The 27,890-nt window shown below is 44.7% G+C and overlaps 1 non-coding gene across 1 annotated transcript; it reads right to left on the bottom strand.

The window, feature by feature from the left end:
• Positions 1-23,840: 23,840 nt before the first annotated feature.
• Positions 23,841-23,912, bottom strand: trnae-uuc (transfer RNA glutamic acid (anticodon UUC)). Its single transcript has one exon. It is a non-coding gene; the product is annotated as a tRNA-Glu (tRNA).
• Between the last annotated feature and the right edge of the window lie 3,978 nt (positions 23,913-27,890).

Below are 27,890 nucleotides of genomic sequence, written 5' to 3'. Positions count from 1 at the left end.
CTTCCCTTCTCTATAGTTCTCTTAAACTTAAGGAGTGCTGCCCTAACCGTTCACCCACCAAATGATCGGGTATCTAGCTAGCATCATTACCCAGCACCTGCTATCTACATACTGATTTAAGATATGCACCGTCTTTGCACACAAAAATACACAGAAGTAAAAAAAAGAGAGAAAAAAAGTATCCGTAAATCTACGCGATCTTCTGGACAATATTGAACTGGTAGAAACTCTAGAAATACTATTGTGACAAGGGGGGTAATAAAACACCATAACATTTCCCCTTGTGGTCTCTGTTCTTATCTGGTGCGGGAGGAGATTGCTGAGCCTCTGGCGATCCTCAATATGGACGGGAGAAGTACCGGACGATCCCTTGTTGAAGAAAGGGAGTAGGGATTACCAAGGATAATATAGACCAGTGAGTATGATATCAGTGGTGGGCAAGTTGTTGCAGAACATTCTGAGAGGCAGGGTTTATGAGCATTTTCAGAGACATAATCTGTTTGAGGATATTCAGCATGGCTTTTTCAAGGGCATGTCATGCCTTACGAACCTGATTGAATTCTTTGAGGGTGTAACAGAACACATTGATGAAGGTACAGCAGTGGATGTAGTGCATATGGATTTCAGTAAGGAATTTGAAAAGGTTCCCCATGCAAGGGTTCCCCATTCAAAAAGTAATGAGACATGGGATGCAAGGGGGCCTTGCTTTGTGGATCCAGTATTGGCTTGCCCACAGAAGGCAAAGGGTGGTCGTAGACACCTCGTATTCCACATGGACGTTGGTGACTCGTGGTGCTCTGCAGAAAACCGTTCTTGACCCTCTCCCCGCCACCACTCTGATTTTTATAATGACCTGGCTGAAGAAGTATAAGGGGGCTTAGCAACACTGCAGATGACACAAAGGTTGGTGATGTTGTTTATAGTCTGGGGTGTTGTCGGAATTTACAGCGAGACATTGATAGGTTGCAGAACTGGGCTGAGAATTGTCAGATGGATTTCCACCCACATAAGTGTGAAGTGGTTCATTTTGGGGTTTCCCGTTTGAAGACAGAATATAATATACCTGTAAATGGTAAGAATCATGGCAGTGTGGAGGCTCTGAGAATCTTGGGGTCCGTGTCAACACGACACTTACAGCTGCCTCGCAGGTTGACAGTGTTGTTAAGAAGGCGTATGGTATGTTGGCATTCATACACCGTGGGATTGAGCTCAAGAGCTGTGCGGTAATGTTACAGCTATACAAGAGCTTGGTCAGACACCATGGAGTACTGAGCTCAGTTCTGGTTACCTCACTGTAGGAAGGATGTGGATACTATAGAGAGAGTGCAGAGGAAATTGACAAGGATGGTTTATGGATTGGAGGGCGGACCTTATGAGAGTAGGCTGCCTGTAATTGGCCTTTTCTCCCTTGAGTGAGGGAGGATGAGAGGTGATCCGATAGAAGTGTATAAGATGGTAAGGGACATTGATCGTGTGGATAGCCAGAGGCTTTTTCCCAGAGCTGAAATAGCTAACGCGAGTGGCATAGTTTTAAGGTGCTTGGAAATCGAAAGCGAAAGGACATCAGGGGTAAGATTTTTATTTGAACACAGAGTGTGGTGGGTGTGTGGAATGCACTGCCAGTAACGGTGGTGGAGGCGGACACGACAGGATCGTTTAAGAGCCTATTGGATAGGCACATGGAGCTTAGAAAAATAGAGTTCTATGCACTGGGGAAATTCTCGGCAGTTGTTAGAGTAGGTTACATGGTCGGCACATCACTGTAGGCCGAAGGCCTGGAATGTGCTGTTAATTTCTGTATTCTATGTTCTATGTCCCATATCCAGGGTACAGGGAAACTGAAAGCTTTATTGTCTGAATGTGGACTGCAAAAGCATTAACTGTGGTGACAGAGACGTGAGCAGATTGTAAACCGCCTGATTCATCTATCTGTGGAGCCATACGTAAATTAGCATCTTTGGAATTTGAACTTGGCAATGAGAGAGACTGATCCAGTGTTCTGGTCGAGATTCCTTACGTTTCTGTTCAAGAGCTTCAAATATTCAAAATAAACAGGGGCTATTGCAAGATTAGTAACTGTTGCAATATCTGTCTCTCCTTTGCCCTCTCCTCGTAAATGTGCGGTTGAGTGATTCAACTCAGTCTGCGATTATGAAGCCTTAAAATCTCTTGCGCCCATGGACTGCCCCTGGCTCCATTTTCACAGACACAATGCGCTTACGGGTGTAGTGAGTTTCTGATCCAGCCGATCACAATGTAACTAATTGTAATATTATTTCACAATATTTTCAGTCCTTTGCACCTTCCTTGCCGCGTCCCACAACTATCAGTTTCTCTATCCTAATTCCCATCTCTCACTCTTCCACTGTGTCCATCACACAACACCGACACATATGAATTCCAGCTTCTCTGGACTGAGATGAATATTTTGTGCCCCATCTCAACCTCACTAACACTGTCTCCTGATGGACTTCCCAGGATTATTGAGCTGGTACTTACTCTGGATGACTGTAGCTGTGTTTGCACTGAGGAAGTGCAGATGCGAACAGAGTGGGTTCCATATGCTACTTTGGGGTTGAACAGACCAGTTTGGAATGTTACTGCCCTTCTGTTTAAATGGATGCTGTCATTGTTTTCTCTGTGCCGAGAACTTCAATGGACTCCCAACTCTAAAACTGTTGACTTGTAGGATTGAGGGATTTTTGAAAAGTGATTTAGGATGAGGGCTGTTCCGGGTTTTGGGTGGCTGTAGGGGAATGATTTCAACTTTCGCAATTATAAAAAAGGAAATTCTGTTTCTCACTCCCCCAGATCGTCGCTTTCTCCACTCTGATTCCGGTGAGGGGGACTTGTCGTTGCAGGGCCCAGAGAGGTTTGTTCACTTTCAGCAAATACCACAACTTTCTGTGTTTTGTTTCATTATGTCAAAATATCATAAGGTATAGGACCAGAAATATGTCATTCGGTCCATTGAGTCTGCTCCGCCATTCAATCACGGGCTGCTCTAATTCTTCCATTCATCCCCACTTCCCTGTTTTCACCCCATGCCCTTTGATGCCGTGGCTAATCAAGAACCTGTCTGTCTGCCTTAAATACACCCAATGAGTTGGCGTCCACAGCCGCTAGAGGCAACAAATTCCATAGATTTACCACCCTATGATTAAAGTAATTTCTCCCAATCTCAGTTCTAAATGGACGTCCTTCTATCCTGAAGTTGGGCTCTCTTGTCCTAGAATCCCTTGTCATGGGAATCATTCTAGTGCATCTTCTCTGAACCGGCTCCAATGTCCGTATATCCTTAATAAAATAAGGAGCCTAAAACTTCACTCAGTACTCCAAGTGTGATCTCACTGGTGCCTTAAGAGCCTCAACATCACATCCCAGCTCATATATTCTATACCTCAAGACATAAATGCAAACATTGCATTCGTCTACTTCACAACCGACTCAACCTGGAGGTTAAACTTTAACGTATCTTGCACAAGTCCATTTGCATCTTCGAATTTTGAATTCTGTCCCCATCTAAACAACAATCTGACGTTTATTTCTTCTACCAAAATGCAGGACCATACAGTTTCAAACATTGTATTTCATTTGCCACGTCTTTGCCCAATCCTCTGAACTATCTAAGTCTCTCTGCAGGCTCTCTGTTTTCTCGTCAGTACCCGCTCCTCCACCTATCTTTGTATCATCGGCAAATTTAGCCACAAATCCATTAAAACCGTAGCCCAAATCATAGACATACATCGTAAAAAACAACGGTCCCAGCACCGTCCCCTGTGGAACTCCACTGGTAACCGGCAGCCAGCCAGTATACGATCCCTTTATTCCCACTCTGTTTTCTGCCGAACAGCCAATGTTCCACCCACGTTTGTAACTTCCGTGTATTTCCATGGGCTCTTATCTTCCGAAAAAGCCTCATGTGCGGCACCTTGTCAAAGGCCTTCTGAAAGTCCAAGTACACCACTTCTACTGCATCATCTTTATTTACCCTGCATGTAATTTCCTCAAAGAATTGCAGTAGGGTTATCTGGCAGGATTTTCCTTTCAGAAAACCATGCGAGCTTTGGCCTTTCTTGTCCTGAGTCTCCAGGTTCTCTGTAATCTCATCCCTAATAATCAATTCCAACAACTTCCCAACCACAGATCCATAGTTTCCTTTTTTCTGCCTCCCACCCTTCTTAATTAGCAACATTTGCAATTTTCCAGTCATTCGGTACGATGCCAGAATCTGTAGATTCTTGAAAGATCATCGTAAGTCACTCCATAATCTCTCCAGCTACTTCCTTCAGGACCCGAGTGTGCATTCCATCAGGTCGAGGACATTTATCCACCAACCTTCCAGCAACCGTTTTCCATGCGTCTCACTCTGTCATGTTGCCTACATTTACTTGGTCAAAACCCCGTGGCTGAACAACGAGATGAACCTACACAATATCAACCTCTGGTGGAACAGCGGTTTCTTCACTTACCTTTCAGCTCACTGGGAATCTTCGGTACGGGTCCATGGACCGGAACACAACCTGTTCGGATTTAAACAATTTGGGGAATTTAAATACGTGAAATTATTAACTATGTAGAGCTTCAATCTTAAATTATATTAATCACTGATATTAACTCACCATGTTCCTGAATTTCTTTTAGTATTTTGTCCAACTTTGGGACGCCATCCCGCACGTTCACGAAAATTTCCCACATCACCCTCTGGGCGCGGGAGCCTTTCTCCATCACCAGGCTCAGGAGGAGTTTAGAACTGTCCGCCCGCTCTCCCTTATCAGCGAGATCAGAGATTTTCTGTGAAGAGTAACAATGAACATATTGGGGACTGACAGATTCACACAGAGAATGAGAAGTAAATGATGTGCTCTGTAACGGGATCACACTGAGCAGTCACCCGGACGGGTGCTGATCCTGTCTGGACATGGACTGTACATTCTGAGTGCAGAGCACACGGAGGGACATTCACCGTGAACCTAGTCCACCAGTCAATGAGATCCTGGCTGGTCTGTGACCGCTTCATTGACGTGACTCCAAATCCATAAATAATTCCGCACCGGATTTGACGGTGTAAAACAGAAATCAGAAAATATTGATCACAGATGAAGAAAGAATTCAGGAAGGTTTTTAATACAGAGTGAGCAGTCACACGGAGTTTGCAGAAAAGATGATGTGATTCATCTCCTCAAGTTCGCTGGTGTCCAACATGACAGCGGATTACCGGCTGACACCTGATGCCTTTCCTTTGCCTTTTCCGGTGCAGGTTTATTCAGTGATTACGCATTACAACATGGCAGTATTCCCCAATCCACACTGTTTGCAATTACAGATTCTAACACAGACATCTCCACCCTAAACAGAACACACTCGAGCTCCTGTGGCATTCACTGATGATGTCCCTGTTCTCACTATCATCCTTCCGTAATGCTGCACGATCTTTCCAAAATGGTACCTCCTGTGATATTTCCGTTTAATACTGTAAGCCCACACAACTGTTACCTGCTCAGCTCAGTCTGAACATTGAGCAGCCACCCACCATTCCGCGGGATCTTTTCAATCCTTTCTATCACTGGTTCCAGATTTACATCTTTGAGATTGTATATACAGTATTTAATTCACAGTTTTTCGATTATCTAATTTATTATCCGGTGAGTGAGAGATCCGACACCCATCAGTCCTGTGATGTGTGAAAATTCAAACCCATTCTCCCTCCCACTCACCCGATGTTCCTTTACACTGAACTGATTCTCGGCAGTTAACGCCAGGCTCACTCTGTGCACCCCTCTTTCCATCGCCTGCTCCAGTCTCTCCCGGTAGAAGTCCGTCAGCTGCAGCAGCTGGAAATCGTCCCAGCTTGCCAGGAGCTCGGTGATCACTGAGCTTGGACCTGTGACGGAAAATGAGGAGCATTAAAGAAATTACTGACTCCATATTGGGCAGTAACTTGCTCTCTGGAACCTAAAGGTGGTGCGGCAAGTCACCAAACACCGTCCGCAATACCTACGGTAGGTGGAGAGGGGTATGGATAGGCAGAAGTGAGAGTTCCGGTAGTGGGGTGGCGGGGGAAGGGATGGCTGGGGAGAGACGCGGAGGAGAACGTGAAGGCTGGGGTGGGGGCAGATAGAGTGGAGAGCGGAAAGGGAGGGGTGGAGAGAGGGAGAGGAGAGGGGGAAGGTAGGGGTGAGGAGAGATGCAGCGCAGATTGTACTCATTTCACTTGTGACTGTGTTCCCCTAGAGATGTTAACTCTCTCTCTCTCATCTCTGTGTTGCTTTCACAAATATTTTGTGAACTGCAGGTGGTGCATTAAACCCAGATACAGAGTCAAGGCAATTGCCGACATACCCGTGACCTTTCCTGATCTTGACATCACTGGAACTCCTCCACTACCCGTCCGTTAAGCCATGTTGAGGACAGTTGTGATGAGATTTTGCTGAGCTGTAACAAACGGAATTAACAGTAGAGCGTCAAGCATTAATTGAAGTATAAAGGTGAAGACGGTTTTGTTTATAAATAGAACGAAATATTTCCAAACATCTTGGGCCTATCCACTGAAGACTTAAAACGGCCGAATCTACATGCGCCCCAACACTCATAGTCACACAATACACATTTCCCCTTTATTCCTGGATTGTACACCTTTCTGGGATTCCCTGGTGTATCTACTCGCTCTATTGCAGGCAACTCCCTTTAAAGAACCAATCTTGTGTACCGGACTGTGTGTGATTTGTCAACAGATGGTGCGGCAGATTGAGCAGACAGCGCCCACTGCATTTGTCCTCCTACCACTGGTGGCGCTGTGGTGCGTAATGGACAATTGTGGGGTGAAACATTTCTGCTGACCAGTGGGATATCTATTCATCTCATCACTGAGTTATAGTTGTCTCAGTCACACCTAATTCCCAATCTCCCCTTTCAGCGTCGCCTGTCATTGATACCTATGGCAATATATGGTTTGAGTCTACACAGAAACACTCTGACCTCCTGAACAATGCAGTTCCACCCATAGCATCGCGGCATCTTGACCAGAAGCACGACATTTTCTCCGGCAGGATTTTAAGATCATTATTAGCAACTAATCTCCGGACAAGGTTTATTTACGCATTCATCTCTCTGTTCTCAGATAATTACATGTCACCTTGTTAAACACAATGTAGACCCACCATACATCAAAAATAGCAAGCTGGCAGAAATAGATTGACAATAACTAAAACAAAATGCTCGAATTATTGAGCAAGACAGACGGTACGTTGATACCTCAGATCGAAGACAATGTCATCGAAGCTGAGCCTATCTGTAGCAGCCATGTACCTGTTCTCTCTCTGCCTTGTATTCTGTGTAGCGTATTTATGACTTTCTTTTGCTCCGGAGTAAAAGTAAGAGGAATCAGTTACGTATTTGTGCTTTGTACACACCTGGGAACTAACGGATGTCATATCTTTTATTGTTATCCACTCAAATCCACTGAACTCACACTTGGGCACACTTCAGTTTCATCGCTACAAGGTTGTATGTTTGCTGATTTCTAATAAAGGATCGAATACACCAACCTTTACAGTCACCCACTTTTACAATCGACATTGGAGCTGAGGGCACGTCATACAATTATTACAAATCCGTGAGGGTCGCCAACAATGACAATTTGTTTCGGCTACATTTTCAACAAATGTTTTTCAATCTGACGATTATTTTAAATATAATACCATAAGACAGAGGAGCAGAAGTACGCCATTCGGCCCATTCGGTCTGCTCCGTCATTCAATCAAAGACTGATCTAATTCTTCCAGTTATCCCCAATACCCTTTCCTGCCTTGGCTAATCAAAAAGCTACCTATCACTGCCTTAAATACACCCAATGACCTGGCCTGCACAGTCGCTCGTGGCAACAAATTCAATGAAGTTACCATCCTTTGACTAACGTAAGTTATTCGCTTCTCTGTTCTAAATGGACGTCCTTCAATCCTGAATTTCTGCCCTCTTGTCCTAGAATCCCCCACCATTGGAAATAACTTTGCCATATCAATCTGCTCAGGCCGCTTAACATTCGGAATTGTCCTATGAGATCTCCCCTGATTCTCCTGAACTGCAGGGAATATAACGCAAAAGCTGCCAGCCGTTCCTCATACGGTCACATTTTTCAAAGAAAGGAAGTCATGATTATAGGTGTAGATGAAGTCACAACTCATGAGAAGCGAGCCATCAGTAGCTTACACCACAGACGAGAGGTTGCTGCAGCTGCTGTGCTGTACCAAATGCACTCCAGCCACAGCCCTGCAGACCTTCGCGCCATGTTGCCTTCAACTTATGAGAGACAGCGCATCACACGATCAAGTTTATCTGTGCCTGCTCATGCTGTTACTATGCTTGGTGCGAGAACCTACACACTGGACAGAAGCTTCCTTCACTGTGCAATCAGAATTTGGAACGGCCTTCCAGATGCTGTGGTTGGAAACATCTGCGACGACTGGGTCCAAACCTTCAAGAGTCGAGTACACAAACACCTATCATCTCTGGGAGGGAAGTCACGGGCTTCTTCATAATCTATCATGAAGGACACCGGGATGGCAATGATTGGCTGTTGGTCGGTGGGGTTAATACCTGACTTTCAAGAGCACTTGTGAGTTATCTTTCGGGTGGACTTAGTCCTTAAAATGTTGGAGAACTATGCGGAAAGAAGAGGTGCTGTTTTCTCCCGGCAGGGATTAGTTTTCAGTTCCAAGTGCTCCTGTCACGATTTGGCACCCTGTAACCTTATCCTTCAAACTGTCTGAATTATGGAGGACAGCATGTGTATAAATGTCTCTCTCCAGCAGACTTCATCATCACCATCATCATGACTCCAGTATTTCTACTAATTTTTAATGTTTCTTAATTGTACATATGATTTTTTATGTTCTTTCTCTGAGCAGCAGTGAACTAACTAATTGGCCTATCAGAATTCTCTTTGGAAACTAGTTGACTTGATCAGCATTTCTGATCTGGCCATTGTTCACGATTGCACTAAAAAAAGGTAGAAAATGCTTGCCAAAAGAGCGATGTTGCAATAGCCATGAAAGATTTCCATATTCAGGTAAATTAGAAAATTAGTTTGGTGCCGTGTCGCAAGAGGGGGAAATTATAGAAATCCTACGTGATGGCTTTTAGAGAAGTTTGTGGTTAAGCCCAGTCGGGGATCAGCTATTCTGTAATGAGTGCTGTGTAATGAACCAGAATTGATTAGAGAACTTCAGGTAAAGGACCCTGTGGAGAAAGTGATCATAATATGATTGAATTCACGCTGAAATATGAGACAGAGGGGCTAAAGTCTGACGTATTAGTGTTACAGTGGAGTAAAGGAATTTACAGAGGCATGAGAGGGGAGTTGGCCAGGATGGATTGGAACATAACACGGCAGGGATAACGGAGGAGCAGCAATGGCTGGAATTTCCGAAAGCAATTCGAAAGGCACAGGATATATACATCCCAAAGATGGAGAAATCAAGTCAAGTCAAGTCAAGTCAAGTCATGTCAAGTCATTTCTTATTGTCATTTCACAGTACACGGCAAAAACGAGACAACTTTCTCTAGGGCAATGGTGTAATATGCAACAGTACAAAAACTAGACTGAACTACGTAAAAAAGCAACACAGAAAAGAAAAGTACACGAGACTCCAGTCCTACCCAGGACAGCATGAAGTGGACAAAACAATGCAAACTTTACTATAAATAATAAATAAAACAATAGGCACAGTAGAGGGCAGTAAGCTGCTGTCAGTCCAGACTCTGGGTATTGAGGAGTCTGATGACCTGGGAGAAGAAACTGTTGCATAGTCTGGGCGTGACAGCGTGAAACCCTGTCTGACAAATCTGTTGGAATTCTTTGAAGAAATATCAAGCCGGATATACAAAGGTGATGTGTGTACTTGACTTTTGGAAAGGCCTGTGACGAGGTGCCACACTTCAGGCTGCTTACCAAGCTACGAGCCCATGGTATTACAGGAAACATTCTTACATGGATAAATCAGTGCTTGATTGGTAGGAGGTCTTATGGTCTTATAGAAATGAGGCTTCCCTAGAGGTGGAGGAAAGAGGACACAGACAGGTGGAACTGGCTGAGGGAAGACATGATTTGTCAGGTCTGAGAACGGGATGAATGTACCATAACCTTCAGACTGTATCAGAAAACCATTCTGAGGGTATTTGAAATGTCAGAAGCAGGGGAGATGTGGTCGCATGTGTTGAGTGCAGGGGTTGAGTCTCCATTAGACCTTCAGTGAGATGTTCAAGTTACAATGTGCAGGGATGAAAGCACAGTGTTTGGGGCCGGATTTAATCACTGATTCTGATACAGTAAGACGGTTAGTTTTGCAGTAAAGAAGCAACGTTAATGGCAGAAGACACAGGGTCTTCACCAATTACCAGTTGTTTAACAGAATTGACCAATTTGTATGTTTCCTTGACAGAAACAAATATTCGCATTGGTGTGAAGGGGTGCAGTCTAATTTATTTCACTTTGGAGTGGGGTGTGGAGTTTTGAAATCAATGCCTTGTGGTGTCCCTATCGTTTATTTATGATATCCGGAGTGGTGGGTCACCTTTGGCCGACCATACCTGTTCTGACCATCCACTCACTGTCTACACCTGGTCCCATTTATCAGCACTTGGTTCACAGCCGACTGTATCTCGGCAGTTTCAATGCTCATAAGGATTATTCCCTGGCTCTCTTCTTGAATGATGGATCAACATGAGGTACTCACCAGTTTACCGGGAGTTTGCTTGTGCCTAGGTAGGACCCAAGGATATTAGTCAAGACCCCAGCATTCTCTTCACTTGCCTCTCTCTGTAACTTGGTGTGTATCCCATCAGGTCCTGAAGACCTATCCGCCTTAATGCACTTTAAGAGACCCAACACTGCTTCCTCCTTTATTTCAGAATGCCCGAGCATACTAGTATTCTGCGCACTGGTCTCTCCATCCTCCGTGTCTTTCCCCATGGTAAATACTGATGTAAGTTACTCATTAAGGACCTCACACACATCCTCGGGGGCTCTGTTTGATTCGACCTGCCTGAGATATACATACTTTTCCTTTTCCTGCTTGACTAATTTCATCACTTCTCTCCACATTTCTTAAGGTTCTCTTACGCTGCCAATCTCGTCATTTCTTTGTATAGGAATGTACCCGTCCTATACTCCGTGCAGATGGACTACAAACACCCTCTACATGTCAGATGTGGACTTGCCAGAAACAGTTGTTTCCCATTAACTCTCCCTGATTCCCTGATTATGAACTCGTAATTTACCCTGATCCAATTCATTACCTTCCCGCAAAGTCTGCACCTCCCTTCTCTATAGTTCTTTTAAACTTAAGGAGTTCTGCCCTACCCGTTCACCCACCAAATTGTCGGGTATCTAGCTAGCATAATTACCCAGCTCCTGCTATCTACATACTAATTTAAGATGTCATCCTAGAGAGCAAAACTAGTTGAAGACAGAGAATCGGGGAGCTTTTAACAATCAAAAGAAGGCAATTAAAACAGAAATAAGCAGAGAAACGGTGAAATATGAATACAAGCTAGCCAGTATTTTAAAACAGGACCAAAATAATGTATCATAATGAAGCAGAATAATGTGCCACATTCAACCGTTAATAAAATGCCTAAAATCTAAAATGGTCTGGTCTCCGATGTTCCCACTAATTACTATTTTTGCATCTGCGTGGATCCACCATTGCTCTGAGCAGGAAATTTCCACACGGCCTGAAAAAAGCGCGGCATCTCGGAAATGTTCTTTTTTGTAATGCGCATCTATTAATATTTAGAACGGATTGACAAAAAAAGCATGCTTTTGACTTTATCTATTACTGGATGGATAAGATAAAATACAGTACAACAAAGAAAAACTCCCATGTTTCATGAACCTTTTTCCATCTGCGTTCAAATCCAACTGCACTGCAGCAAAGTCTCCCTGACGGGAGCGTTTTATTTTCAGCGCAGCCGCACATCGGCGCAGCTCACAGGGAATAGTCACAGTCTCTCTCTCTCTCTCAAGGTTTCCCCAAACTTATAAATGTTGCGTCCACTGCCTTCCAACCTGATGCTGGAAACAGGAAAATCGCAGAAATCAGCACAAAATCTCACCCATGTTCATATTGGAGATAGGTGTGGGCCCATCTAAATGGTAAATGCACTAGATGGCCGTTTTATCAGGTACAACTGTACACTCGCTCATTAATGGGAATCTGTTAATCGCGTGGCAGCAATTCAAAGCATAAAACCATGCAGACATGGTCAAGGGGTTCAGTTGTTATTCAGGCCAAACATGCAAATCTGGAATAAATGTGTGACCTTGACCATGGAATGATTGCTGGTGCCAAACAGGGCGGCGTGAGCATTACGGACACTTATCATCTCCTGGGACTTTCACGCACAATTCGCTCGGTCTACTGCGAATGGTGCGTAAACAAAACGAAAGAAAAGGTGAGCAGCAGTTCTGGGGGGTGAAAACGCCTTGTTAATGGGAGAGATCAAGGAGATTGGCCAGGCGGATTAAATCCGACAGGAAGGCGACAGTAACTTAAGTAACCATGCTCTCCAAAAGCGGGGGTGCGGAAGAGTGTCACCGAACGCCGAGCATTGGATTTGGACGGGGTTCAGCCGCAGTAAAACCGAACATACACTCAATGGCCACATTATTATGTACAGGGGTGGATAAGAAGTGCCCACTGAGTGTAGACGTCCAGACTTTTATCAACTTCCAATGAGGTTTACTACAGGATTTTTTTTTTTTATTTCACTACCGTCTTTGCACACAAAAATAATTAAAAAAAAACAAACACGTATCCGTAAATCCAGGCGATCTTCTGGGCAATATTGAACTGGCAGAAACTCTAGAAATACTACTGTGACAAGTGCGGTAATAAAACACCACAATATTTCCCCTTGTGGTCTCTGTTCTTACCTGGTGCTGGACTCCTGAGTCTGTTTCCAGCGAATCCGAGCATCTGAATGTTATGTGCCCAACAGTAAGTGAACTCACCCGGAGCAATGTTCAGTTGATAACACGCTCATAAACATGAACTTCAGTCTATTCAGCTTGTAACGCCACACCCTGTTCCACAAAGCTTGTGTTAAACCTCACAAAGTCTCATTTTGGTTGAATGTTTTCCGAACATGTGCATCGAGCCAGAATTACTACTTCAGTACGCATGCAGTGATTATGTTTCTCTCGAAATTTTCATCTGCTCCGCATCCCGGTTCGCTTCTGTTGGTGTCGTCGCTTTGATTTATAATTCACCTTCGAACCAGTTTATTATCAGATTGTAAACTGCAGCGACAACTCAGGGCAAAGATCGCTGCGGGTTTATAGCTCAGAGATAACAGAGGAAAGGGCGCTGTGAACTCTGAGGAAATATTTGGAGTATTGCTTTCCCTTTCTCCAGATTTATCTGTGCCCCTGCCGCTCCTCTTTCCCTTTGAGGAAGAGAATTCCGAAGACACACTAGCTCCGCCTCATAAAAATAATCTCGTCTCCCTACAACAGTAAACATGCTCTCCGCATTCCTGACAAGACACCGCGTGATGTTCACTGTCACGGGCAATGGCTCAATGAATTGATCAAATCACCAGTGGATAAAATCTGCTCTCCTTCTTCTGAATAACAGCGAATGCAATCAACTTCCTGTCTTTATCTAATACCGGTGAATGCAGTCAAATGCCCCCATTTATCCAGTACCCGAGGATAAAATCAGTTGATGACACGCTCATAAACCCGCACTTCAGTCTATTCAGCATGTAACGCTACACCCTGTTCCTCAACACTTAGGTTAAACCACACAAAGACTCATAATCCCTGAACAGGTCTCTCTTACAAGTGGTCCAAGACAAAATTAATACGTCAGTGTGCGATGCAATGATGATCTTTCTCCAGAAAATTTGATCCGCTCCAGAGAGGAATCACAAACCGAATCCTGGCACAGTTCAGTTGGTGTCGTCGTTTTGATTTAATTTTCACCTTGGGACCAGTTTATTGTCAGATTATAAACTTCCAGCGACAGCTCAGGGCAAAGATCGCTGTGGGTTTATTGCACAGAGACAGCAGAAGGAAGGGCGCTGTGAACTCGGGTGAAACGTTATACATTTGGAGTTTTTTTATGTCAACTGGGCATTCCCTTTCTCCGGATTAAACTGTACCCCAGCTGCCTGGAGCTGACTTCAAGGTCAGCCTGTTTATAAAGACCCATTTTTAACAGAAGTCCGCACTTGGACCATTACAGTAATGGGCCGATTGGGGAGGAACTGTGCCGAGATAACCATCTCCCAGAGATAGCAACCGGTCAAAGTTGACAGCAAGATAAGGACGCCCTTCTCCTTCAGTTTATCGCTAACTTACCGGAAACAGGATGCAATGTCACAGCAGCAAACATGTGAAATCATCAGCATTTCCGCTGGCGAATTTGCCTGGCATCCCATTTACTTCACAGATTCATCAACCAGCATCGTCCTTATTTTCCAAAAGCATGCATCGTTCATCGTCAGAAAACCATGGGAAAGAACGCATTCAATTCACAAGGGGGGTTCTTATTTGTCGGAGTGCGCTGCTGGTATGCTGAATAAGTAACAGGACATTCGCCCCCTCAGTCCTGTTCCGCCATTCTCTATGATCACAGTTGGACAGTGATCCCAGTGGCACATCCCTGCGATCGCCTACAACAATTCACTCCCTTGCCTGTCCAGAATCTGTGTTCTGCGGAATTAAACATGTTCAAAAAAAAATCGGCTTCTCTTTTGAGTAAGGGAATTCCAGGCACACACTATTTCCCCCTCGTAAATAATCTGTGATCATTCAGGTCAGACTGTGATCTCAGTGACACGTCCCTGCGACCGCTTAAACACTTCACTCCCTTGCCTTTCTAGAATCTGTGTGTTGCAAAAAACCTCTGCTTCTCTTTTCCTTCGCGGAAGACAATTCCAAAGACACAGCAGTTCCACCTCATTAAAATAACCTTGTGTATCTTTACCTGTTTTAGCGCCTCCTACAGCAGCAGACATGTTCTCCTGCCAAGAATCCGCATGATTTAAACACCAGCGGACAAAACCTCCTCTCCTTCTTCTAAATAACAGCGAATGCAATCAACTTCCTGTCTTGACCTAATACCAGCAAATGCAGTCAAATGCACACATTCATCCAGTATCTGAAGATATCGTGCCGCCTCTAATTTTACAAAATCAGGGACAACAAGCTGATGTTGAAAAACGTGCCGGCTCGGTAGTGTAGTGTTCAGCATTGAAGCGGACGGTAGCACAGTGATTAGCACTGAAGCGGACGGTAGTGTCGTAATCAGTATTGAAGCAGACAGTAGCGCAGTGGTCAGCATTGAAGCGGGCGGTAGCGCAGTGGTCAGTATTGAAGCGGACTGTAACGCAGTGGTCAGTATTGTAGCGGACGGTAGTGTAGTGGTCAGCATTGAAGCGGACGGTAGCGCAGTGGTCAGCATTGAAGCGGACCGTAGTGTAGTGGTCAGCACTGAAGCGGACGGCAGTGTAGTCGTCAGCGTTGAAGCGGACGGTAGCTCAGTGGTCAGCAGTGAAGCGGACGGTAGCACAGTGATTAGCATTGAAGCGGACGGTAGTGTAGTGATCAGCATTGAAGCGGACGGTAGTGTAGTGGTCAACATTGAAGCGGACGGTAGAGCAGTGGTCAGCATTGAAGCGGACGGTAAAGTAGTGGTCAGCATTGAAGCGGATGGTAACACAGTGGTCAGCATTGAACCGGACGGTAATGTAGTGGTCAGCATTGAAGCGGATGGTAACACAGTGGTCAGCATTGAACCGGACGGTAGCGCAGTGGTCAGCATTGAAGCGGACGGTAGTCAGTGGTCAGCATTGAAGCGGATGGTAACACAGTGGTCAGCATTGAACCGGACGGTAGCGCAGTGGTCAGCATTGAAGCGGACGTTAGTGTCGTGGTCAACATTGAAGCGGACAGTAGCGCAGTGGTCAGCATTGAAGTGGGCGGTAGCGCAGTGGTCAGCATTGAAGTGGACGGTAACACAGTGGTCAGCATTGAACCGGACGGTAGCGCAGTGGTCAGCATTGAAGCGGACGGTAGCGCAGTGGTCAGCTTTGAAGCGGACGGTAGTCAGTGGTCAGCATTGAAGCGGAAGGTAGCGCAGTGGTCAGCATTGAAGCGGACGGTAGTGTGGTGATCAGCATTGAAGCGGACGGTAGCGTAGTGGTCAGCATTGAAGCGGACGGTAGCCGGTGGTCAGCATTGAAGCGGACGGTAGCCAGTGGTCAGCACTGAAGCGGCCGGTAGTCCCTACACTATCCACAGCTCTATCAGCCTCCATATCATCTTCAAACTTACTAACTCCACCCCTCCACATGCTCAAACAAGTAATTATTACAAAACACTAAAAGCAGGGGATCCAAGAACAAATCACTGCAGAGCACCACTGGTCAACATCCTCCAGGGAGAAAATTCTCTCTACATAATTATCATATAACTATATAACAATTACAGCATGGAAACATGCCATCTCGGCCATTCTAGTCCGTGCCAAACGCTTACTGTCACCTAGTCCCACCGACCTGCACTCAGCCCATAACCCTCCATTCCTTTCCTGCACATATACGTATCCTCTGCCTCTGCCAATTCAGAATCCACCAACCAACTTTCCCTGGATACCAAGCCGTCTGATACATCCTATCATGGTGAACCGTATTAAATGCCTTATTAAAATCCATTTATACAGGATCAACTTTCCTACCTTTATCAATTCAACCCGGCTCGTGAGACACGCCTTGCCCCTCACAAAGCCATACTGACTTTTCCAAATCAGGTTATGCTTCCCCGTTCTCATGAATCATGTCTCTAAGAATCTTTTCCAATAATTTGCCCGCCATCGAAGTAAGAATGACTGGACTATAATTTCTAGAATTGTCCTTAATCGCTTTCTTGAACAAATTAATAATATTTTTCATGCTCCAATCCTCTGGCACTACTTGTCTAGCTGCTTATAATGCAAAGAACATCTCCGAGGGAGCTGCAGTCTCTTCCCTCGCTTCGCGCAGTAACCTGGGGTATATCCCAACCACCCAAAAGGACTTAAATATCCTGATGTTTACCAGACGTTCCGACATGTCCTCTCTCTTAACCTCGACACCTCAGCCCGTTTATCGCTGTCCTCACAAACGTCACGATATCTCTCACTGGCGAATACTAAAGTAGATTCTTCATTAACGACCTGCCCTGCCTCCCCGATTCTAGGCGCATGTTTCATCTTCTAGCCCTGACCTGTCCTACCCTCACTGTAGTCATCAAATATATCTAGAAAATTTTGGAGCGTTTCCATAATGGCATTTGCTCTGCCCGTCTGAGGCCGTTTCTGTCTCTCCTGATTTCATTCTTCAGTTCGTCCCTCGCTATCTTGTAACTCGACCCCTGTCTGTTACTTGCTTCCTGAAACTTATGTCAGCTTCTTTCTCCCTCTTGATGAGATGTTCCACATCTCTTGTCAACCATGGTTCCTTCACCCGACCATCCTTTCCCTGCCTCAATTGGACAAACCTATCCAGAATCCCATGCAAGTTCTGCCTTAAATACTTCCACCTTTCCGTTGTGTATTTCCCAGAGTACATCCGTTCCTGATTTTAGCTCTGGGTTTGCAACGTGATAGGACCATAAATCCACTTACTCAGTCAATAAGTTTTGGGGCTGTCAGGGGGCTGCGATTATGTAATGGTGGGATTACTTTGAGTGCTGTTACCGGCCTTTGGGGTTGGTGTGAGTCCCCCGTTTACGAAAGAAGGCTGCTGGAACGAAATGAATCACACTGAAGTATTACATTTATTATATTTTTCAAATTCTTCGGTTTGTATTATTTCATGAATAGTTAATGCCTTCTATTGAGCTAAATTAAGACCGCACAGCGATCACCCTCTCTCCATCTTGAAGCTACTCCTAGCGGTCCAAACCCGCATTACCGCTCTCTCAGCCACTCTTCCTTTTACCTCAAGACCACCGAATCGCCGAGTCCACGAACACCGCTCACAACACCAGTGCCGGAAATCCGGTGATCCCACCATCGCTGCCACCGGTGGGCCCAGGGATCAGCCCCACGAAGCTAAGGTAAATCTCCAACTTTCCCTCCCCTCCTCAGGAACCTCAGAACTCTATCACTGCGCTCTTTGGACTGAAGGCTGCGGTAGGTCCGAAAGGCCACACAGGAGTTTGGAGTGTTTAGCGCACCGGGACTGGAGGCCAAGCTCCGCCATGTCTCGCAGGACCAGGTGGTTAACACATAAACTGTCAAAGATACACTATAAAAGAGTAACACATTCTATACGACAAAAGCAGAAACTGTCCAGAGAAACCAGAAACTATCCAACACATTCCAGAATCCCCCGGCAGTTTACTTTATCTGGTTACTTACACAGACAGAATCAGGCGGCACGCACCATTCTCCAAAATCTTGCCTGAAGGTGCAAGCTGAGGAAACATGCCACACATCACTATAAATCAATCCTGATCTGGTTTCAGAGTCGGGGCTCTGCAATTATATTATCACTGATTGTTTTTTATTGGAGATAGAGCAATAAACAATTACCGTCCAATTACAAGATAAACATTCAAAAACAATTTACTTAATAGCTATAGCAATTCCAAACTCACCAAACATCCAGAAATCAACAAGTGAAAACACCGGCAATATGCGAGATTGAGAGACTATGGCAAATGAACAGTGTGTGCATTGTCTCATTAGTAATATCCACAACTGGTTTCATCCCACAGTCACTGCACAATATCATTAAACAATCGGGCGAACCCGACAATGTTTCTGTAAATCTCCGGAAAGCCTCAATACTGAACACCACGGGAATAGTCCGAAAGCTCCCAGCAATTGAAAACGAGTGTGATTCTCTCCGTCCTTACCTCAAGTTTGATCAGTATTAGCGATGAAAAAATATTAAATCACAAATGAGTTTCAACAAGTGGTTTTGTCGAATAGAAATTTATTTGAATTCAGGAAGTGAGATGACATTCTCTCCTTAAAGCAAAGTCGGGACTGGGGTTTTCCATATAATTCTGCACAATTCTGACCCTAATGCAGGTGTTATGTACTGCTAAACATTTCCCATACAAATATATTACAATGCTTTCTTTATTTATCATTTCCAATCGAGTTGCAATAACCTAAAATCTGCAGTTGCCTTGCAAAGTACCTGATCCACCCATCGGCTCGCCATCTCGGTTTCGTGAACAGTTTCCTTTGACAGTCTCACCACCACCGATCGTCCTTTATTTAATACCAATCCCAACGAAGTACACGACCTCACACGTTCCTGCAATAAACACTTTTGTCCAGTTTGCGCCCTCACTGAACGAACCAATTGCAGCCTAAATATTCTCATTGCAACCCGCTGTCCGGCTACGTCACGTCATCAGCCTCACACAGTAAAGGCAACTCATTAATGAGGAACGATAATAGACCGTCATGACACTGCCGATGAAAATTCTTCCAATCTGCAAAAGAACAATGTCGACACAGATGGCAGCGGATATTAGGTTGGAACTTGTGTGTCTAAGGTTATGACCTTAGTCATAACAGTCAGCGGTTCAGGAACAGCATCTTCCCCTCTGCCATCAGAATCCCGAATAGACTTTGAAGCTTTGAACACTGCCTCACTTCTTTAATATACAGTATTTCTGTTTTTGCACATTTTTCATAATCTATTCAAAATACGTAATTGATTTACTTGTTCATTTATTATTATTATCATTATTATTATTATTATTATTATTATTATTATTATTATTATTATTATTATTATTATTATTATTATTATTATTATTATTAATAATAATAATAATATTTTTTTCTCTGCTAGATTATATATTTCATTGAACTGCTGCTGCTAAGTTAACACATTTCCCGTCACATGCCAGAGATAATAAACCTGATTCTGATTCTGTGTTCAACGCGGTACTTTCCCGATTCGATTTTCATTAACGACATGGATTTCGATGTACTGAGTTCTGGTAGCGTATCCAAAACAAATCTGGAGCCGGTCTCACGTTCCTCAATAAATCCTGTTCCCTCGGCTGGGGAGATACGAGAATTTGTGGAGTTGACATCCCATATTTCTGTCAGTTCCATGCTCACAGCATTTTTAGCTGAGAATGTATAGCAGATTAGGAGGTCCTGATTCAGTATTTCAACGCAAACGCTGAAAATTTCTTCCAGCACACAGCCCCCACACCCGCATATGCTGGTCAATGTCTTGAGTTTCTACTGCGCGAAAATAAGTGACAGTGACTCAATTCATCTGCATCTGGTGACGGATCGAACCGAGGGGATCATGCATCATACGTAATTGGTGAACTCAAATTTATATTTATGCGCACATCTATGTGTACACACAAGCACATTGAAAAATGTACTTGCTGATGGGTGGGGACAGGTGGAAACTAGCCAAATCGAGATGCCAATACAGTTTATTTAGCTACGATATTTTTACTTTGCAACCGAGTGTCTAACAATATATTATGAGTAGAAACAGGACGATTGATGGCGGTGTGTTCTACAACTGTACGGATGCTGAGCGCATCGCTTCATTCACCAACGTACTTCCTTAAGTTGGACAGCGGACAATTTATCGCTCGGAGTAGAATCCTTGCACCCAAATCAGAATTAACTTAGGAATTTTAAGAATTAATGGCGCTAATTTAATGTTAATTGCCTTTATAATTGAAGAAACTGGGAGAACGGCGTCAATAAGTATAACGTGCACCCTCTGTTCATCCCTCTATTGAAGGGCAATCTGTAAACACATGAACCATTTCTCCTCCTCAGTCCAAATGGTGATAATACTTAGGTGCCCTGCAGCGTTCGAGTTCAAACGAAGGGGCGGAAAGATCCACTTCGTTTTGTCGGTGAGGTGAGTTACTCTGGTGGTCAAGAAAACACTGCGAGGAAAAAAATGGCTGAAAGCGAACATGAAATTCATAAATGCCGTGTAACTTTCTCTCTCTAGCTGATTTTCAAATTCACCTGTTGATCTCTCCTGTCCTGTCTACGATGTGACTGTCTCTCCTGCCTCACTTCCATGTCCTGCTCTTTCTATATCTCTCTCTCCATCAAACGCATACACGCACACGAACGCGCATGTTCTCTCTCTCTCTCTCTCTCTCTCTCTCTCTCTCTCTCTCTCTCTCTCTCTCTCTCTCTCTCTCTCTCTCTCTCTCTCTCTGCTCTCTCTCTCTCTCTCTCTCTCTCTCTCTCTCTCTCTCTCTCTCTCTCTCTCTCTCTCTCTCCACATCTCACTCCCTCACTCCCACACTTTCCTCACAAGTTGAAGCGGACGGTTAGCTATCAATATTCGTGTTCAGTGAAAGGACTGCGTGAATGCGGTGGGACGTTTATAGATTTTCCTTTACAAGACAGCTCGGGTGGAGTGCAGGGGAGTGGGTGTAAACTGGTGCTGAAATGTCGGGGCGACCAGGTAATATGACATGAAGGAGTAGCGATTTTTTAAACAAATCTGTTCCTGGACTTTGGTTCAGTGCTCCGTTATGACACGACCACCATGTGAAATTTCGATTAGCTGAAAACACTTGAATTTTCAACTTATAAAAATATTTCTATATTCAATAAGATATGTCGTTCAGCCGCGTCTGGGAGAGGGGACATTGAGATTATGACTGATTCTCTGAAGTGGAACACGAAAAGCTTTTGCCGTTTCATATCACTCACTGTACAGACTCCTCATTGCTCTCTTGTCTACCGAGCGACCCCGCCTATTGCCATGGGCAAATCGGTTCGCTGACCTTTCCTCAAAATCACCCTCGCCAATTGTCTAGACTAGACAGAAGCTAGACTGGACTGCCAACACAGATGCCTTGTGCAGGAAGGCACAGAGGCGACTGTACTTCCTAAGAAGGTTGGCGTCATTCAATGTCTGCGGTGAGATGCTGAAGATGTTCTATAGGTCAGTTGTGGAGAGCGCCCTCTTCTTTGTCGTGGCGTGTTGGCGAGGAAGCATTAAGAAGAGGGACGGCTCACGTCTTAATAAGCTGGTAAGGAAGGCGGGCTCTGTCGTGGGCAAAGTACTGGAGAGTTTAACATCGGTAGCTGAGCGAAGGGCGCTGAGTAGGCTACGGTCAATTATGGATAACTCTGAACATCCTCTACATAGCACCATCCAGAGACAGAGAAGCAGTTTCAGCGACAGGTTACTATCGATGCAATGCTCCTCAGACAGGATGAAGAGGTCAATACTCCCCAATGCCATTAGGCTTTACAATTCTACCGCCAGGACTTAAGAACTTTTTAAAAGCTATTATTAATGCTTTTTGAGATAGTGATTTAGATGCATATCATATTTTTTTAACTGAGTTAAGTATTGTACGTAATTAGTTTTGCTACAACAAGTGTATGGGACATTGGAAAAAAGTTGGAATTTCCCCATGGGGATGAATAAAGTATCTATCTATCTATCTATCTATCTATCTATCTTGACAGTGACGCGGTTTAATAGTCCGACATCAACCAATCTCGTCAAATGACGTGCAACCTACCTGGCTCCTATTCGTGTATGCAGATGTCAATCCAACGTGTTATCCAATTGCGGAAAGGGTTTCACCCAGGAGTTGTTACCTCCCACAGACTCTGACTGCTTCTACCTCCCCAAAGACCCGTCAATACTGAGCAAAACTCAGAACAATGTCCCATTATATAACGTTCATTTCCATATGCTTCTGATCGAAGCTGGGGGCGCAGGCAGGGCGTCGAAATAAAGGCGGGCGACAGAAGTTTATCTCCTCTCACCGGAGGAGACGGTAGAAGATTTGGTGGAAGACACCGGCCGTCTTTTGACCGGCAAGTGCTGTATGGGGGGGGGGGGGAGGATTGAGAAAATGTCAGGGCCAGCCTGATCTTATTGAATGCCGGGGCTGGCTGAAGAGGACTAGAGATTCGCCCTTCTTTCTGTTGTCTGTCTGTTTAAAGAAAATGAATCAACAGGCCTTTCTTGGGCCTGCATGCTCCTCCGTGGATATAATAGTTCGCAATCTATGTCATCGGTTTGCCTGAGGAATCATTTCCAAGTCTGAAACTGGCCCAAGATTTATATCTATCTTTTGTTAATGATGCAGAATTGTACAGTTTATGTTCTGCGTACTGTCTGTCTTTTCGAGCCTGCAATGACGCTCCAAGTGTTTCATTGTACCTGTCCCTCACCGTCCCTGTGCACACGGCAATAAACCCGACCGGACCTGACAATACTCACTGAGATTTGAGCAGTGATGACCCCGGGCAGATGAGTCAAGGTGATGTCGGCAAACTGAGTGAGTAGGACTAGAGTCCAATATGGGAAATGAATGGTCACCCTTTTCTACAGAGAGACAGCTTCTCTGAGTGGATTGAGGTGCAGGGAGGAGTAAAGAAGATCAAATCTACATTGTATCGATTGCAAGTTATTGTCTGTAAGACCTCGCACAGTTATCTCCAGCTTTATTGAGACTGCACCTGCGATTATTTTTTCAAAGTCATGTGCTCATTGTCTAACAAGTGTCACACAGAATAAATACCGAATCGCTGCAGAAACAGTGCATAGCGGGTCAGGCAGCATTTGTAGACGGAATGAGATAGTACACATAGTCAGAGAATGTGGCTGAGAGGAAATGTCGAATCAAACTTGATGGGCCAAACTGCCGAATTCTGCTTCTATATTTTGTGGTCTTATGCTGCTGATTCAGGCCGATGCAGGTTAAGCACAGACAGGAATGTTGTTGTTGTGGCAGCAAGTTAATACACACGATAATTTAAAATAAGCACATTAAATAACAGCAGGCAATATCTTATTTCCCTGACCGGGAATCGAACCCGGGCCGCGGCGGTGAAAGCGCCGAATCCTAACCACTAGACCACCAGGGAAGCTGATGATGCACAGCATCACAGCAACATACACTATCAAATCAGAAAAATACAAAACAAAATCAATGGATAAATAATAATAATGAATAAATGTGATAAATATGGTAACGAATCTACTGCTCAGCACTTTGCTCACCCAGTGCTTCAGGTTAAGGAACACTCTGGACTCTGAATGAATCAGTGGGAAACACTCGTTCTCCAGTGTCTTTATAAAGATGGTGACATTCTGATTCTCTTATGTGCGCTGGGTCATTTTTGTTTCTGTCTATCGCCTCGAAGCAATTCAGTAGTAGGCCATCCGATTCCCGCGACATTGTCGCCGAAACATCTGGTGTCTTGTTCCTCACCCTCCGCCTGGGTGGAGGTAGAAGAAAGAAACCCAGACGTTCAGAATGCCCGAAATATGGTCTGGGGATGGAATGGTAGGCTTTCCTGATCGTGCTCCAACAGTGGTCAAGTGTGCGGGAGTCCCTGGTACTGAGGATGACGTGCTGATGACAAATAAGCCTAGATTTCATTAAATGAGCCTGATAGAAACCCCGCAATAATTTGAAAGTCCTCAGGGTAGACTGTTCCTTGTTTGCTGCTCACGGCACTCAGTACATGGTATGCTTGCTTAACATCTCCTGTGGCGGTTTGTGAAGTGCCGTCCGGATCAATGAGGAGAACCCTCTCGGTAAGCAGCACCGACAAAACTCAATCATTGGATGTTGTGATTGGGTGAACACTGGTGCGGGAAGACCGCTATATACGGAGAGTATGAAGAATTTATCATGAAACAACACCGCCGTTCCATCCCCCAGCACCACAACAATACCTTCTTATCTTCTCCGAACGGTGAATTGAGAAGCCTTCCGGCTGCTCCACCGAACTGAGCCATGTCTCCATGAAACAGACAAGACAGCAGCCCCTCATTTCCCTCCGAAGCTGCAATGTTGCACTTACGTAATATATCGTGTTTTCAAGTAATTGGCCTTTGGCTAAGAAGATGCCGGGCAGGGGATACTTCATAGCCCGTCGATATAGTCTGGCTTGAAGTCTTCCGAACCGACCTCTTTTCCGGCAATGGTAATGGCTGACCTTCGCCGATCGCTGAAAGGTGCCGCACCTGCATTCCCGAGAGTCAAGTCCACCTGGTCCTTCAGCAGCTCGTTAAAATGCCAATTAATTTAGACAGTTCAAAATAACTTTTCTTAAAGGGAAACTAGGGGCTGCACATTGCAGTGACAGTGGGTCAGCAGAAATACATCGAGACATTTTGCGAGCTGTCGGCGTGTATCGCTAGTACCATCGTGGATCTTTGGATTTATAAACAAATCTCAAAATTCCTAAAGCCTTGTCAGGTTTCGGTGTGGGAGGATGCTCGGGAAGGATCAGTCGCTTGGCTCTCACAATGAGGAAGTAAATTGGATTCGCCATTGGGTACGTTGGGGAAGCGAGAGTGTGGTAATGGATGGTTGTCTCTCTGACTCGGGACCTGTGATGAGTGGAGTGTTCCAGGGATCGTTGTTGCGTCCGTTGTTGTTTGTCATATATATCAATGATCTGGATAATGATGTCGTTAACTGGATCAGCAAATTTGCCGATGACAACAACATTACGGGTGTAGTTGACAACTAGGAAGAGTACCGGAGCATGAAACGGAATCTGGACCAGCTGGAAAAAACGGGTTGAAAAATGTCAGATCGGATTTAAACCAGACAAGTGTTAAATGTTGCATTTGGGAGGGCCAGCCAGGGATGGTCTGACCCAACGAGAAATAAGGCACTGAGGAGTACGATAGAATAAACGAATCTGGGAATGCAGAACCATAATTCAATGAAAGTTGCGGCACAGTTAGACAGGGTCGTAAAAACAGCTTTTCGCACATTGGACTTCACAGACCAAAGTACTGAATACAGGAGTTCGGGTGTTACGTAGCTGTTGTATAAGGGTTTATTGGGGCCCAATTTGGAATATTGTGTGCGGTTGGACTCAACCACCTGCAGGAAAGATGCAAATAAGATAGAAAGAATGCAGAAAAAAATATTACACGGCTATTGCCGGGACTGAATGTTTTGAATTAAAAGGACATATTACAACTGTCAGCACTTTATTTCCGAGCGTGTAGAAGAATGCAGGGATATATGATAGAGGTTACAACATTATGATGCGTATAGAGTGTGCAAATGCCAGCGGGCTTTCTCAACTGATGTTGGGTGCGAATACAACTGGAGATCATGGGTGAAGGGTGAAATGTGAAATGTTTAAGGGGATCATGAGGAGAAACGTCTTCACTCAGAGGGTCGACAGAGTGTAGACAGTGCTGCCAACACAAATAGTAATTGAGATTCCGATGTGAACGTTTAAGAGATGATTGGAGAAGTACACGGATGAGAGGGATATGGATGGCCACGGTCCGGGTGAGGTCGATGGGAGTAGGCAGTTTAAACAATTCCTCCCGGACCTGACGGGCTGGAGATCCTGTTTCTGTGCTGTGTTTTCCTGTGGCTGTCTGACTGTATGTCTGGGTTAGAACTTTAGTGTCTCACAGTACCGAACAATCTAGAAAGTCGTTGGTACTGTTCGATCCCTCTGTCCTTGCTCACACTGAAACATGGAGACTGAGTTAATGAATGGTTACAGCATGAGAAGATGGAAGCTTTGGGAATTTTTTATTCTGTATTCTCTAATTGCCTGCTATGCTTTTGAAGGAAGACAAGTGTGAGCCCGGATATTTGCTTTTCTCTCGCTGCGTTTTTAGTTTGTGTCGTTTTGTATGTTTCATTTTTTATTGACTTCAGAGAGAGACACGGATTCCACGCCGGTCATGTGGATTCAGGGTTAAATGGATCGAAATATGAGTGTATCTACACCCGATATGATAAAACCACGATTCAGAGGTAAATTGGCATTTGGATAAATTGGTGTGTACTTGAATTGGGAATTGGGATTGCCATTTTGGACGGCTGGTTCTTTTAGTGAGCACCAGTAGCTGCTGCTGAACACTTTGAAATTCTGGTTTCTAGTTGTAGGGCTCCATTGGAAAAGATGCTTTGAAGTCATTGCAGCATTTGCCCTGTAATATGTAAATGACAGGTCAGTTTAGAAAACGCGCTGGTGCAGTCAATCACTCAGCGATTTGGGGACGTCATCAGCCCTAATTCCATTAATTATCCAGGTGCTGCTGTGTGATCAGATTAAATCGATTATTTCCTCAGCCCTATTTCTGAGACACTGGTAACTGCAGACTCGCAATAGAGTTGTAAAGTGCAGCAGAATTTCGACTCTGCTTGAGGAACACGGCTGCGCTCTGTCTTCCAGCCAGAATTCACTCTGTCTACTGCATCATCTGCCTTCTGTTAGGAAGCCGATACGGAATCAACACAGCCAGGTTTCCCTCGATCCCATTCCTCCTGACTTCCTGAATGAGTCCACTATGGGGAACTGGTCAAACTCCTGACCAGAATTAATGCACCCACATCGACTGTTCGGATTCATCTGTTTGTTTTATTTTCACTTTCAAATAATTCAATCTGACTCATTAAGGACAACATGCCATGTTTTCTCTCCGTAGCCAGACTACGTTTCTCCAAATACTCATAAGTTCCTCCTTCAATAATCCTCTACAGTAGTTTACCCACAACCGATGTAAGACTCGCTGGTCTATAATTCCAAAAACTATCCCTATTATCTTTCGTCAACAATGAACAACATTTTCCAGTCTCCAATCATCTAATTCTACTTCCGTGGCCAGCGAAGACACACATGTCCCGTCCAAAAGCGCAGCAATATCCGAGATCGCCTTCCAAAATTACCTGGACTCTATCCCTTCCGGCATCGGGGAATCATCGATCGTAATGTTCTCCAAGTTTCCAGCGCATCCTCTTTCTCAGCGTCGGCATGTTCGAGCATATCTGCCTTTTGCCGCTGAGTTCACATTGATCAATGTATTCAGTGACGAGATTCACCGCCTCTTTGGACTCCAGACACAAGTTT

This window comes from Hemitrygon akajei, unplaced genomic scaffold (genome assembly GCF_048418815.1).
Source record: "Hemitrygon akajei unplaced genomic scaffold, sHemAka1.3 Scf000119, whole genome shotgun sequence".
NCBI lineage: Eukaryota > Metazoa > Chordata > Chondrichthyes > Myliobatiformes > Dasyatidae > Hemitrygon > Hemitrygon akajei.
Note: the sequence above shows the minus strand (reverse complement) of the source record. Positions and strands in the feature narration are given on the sequence as shown.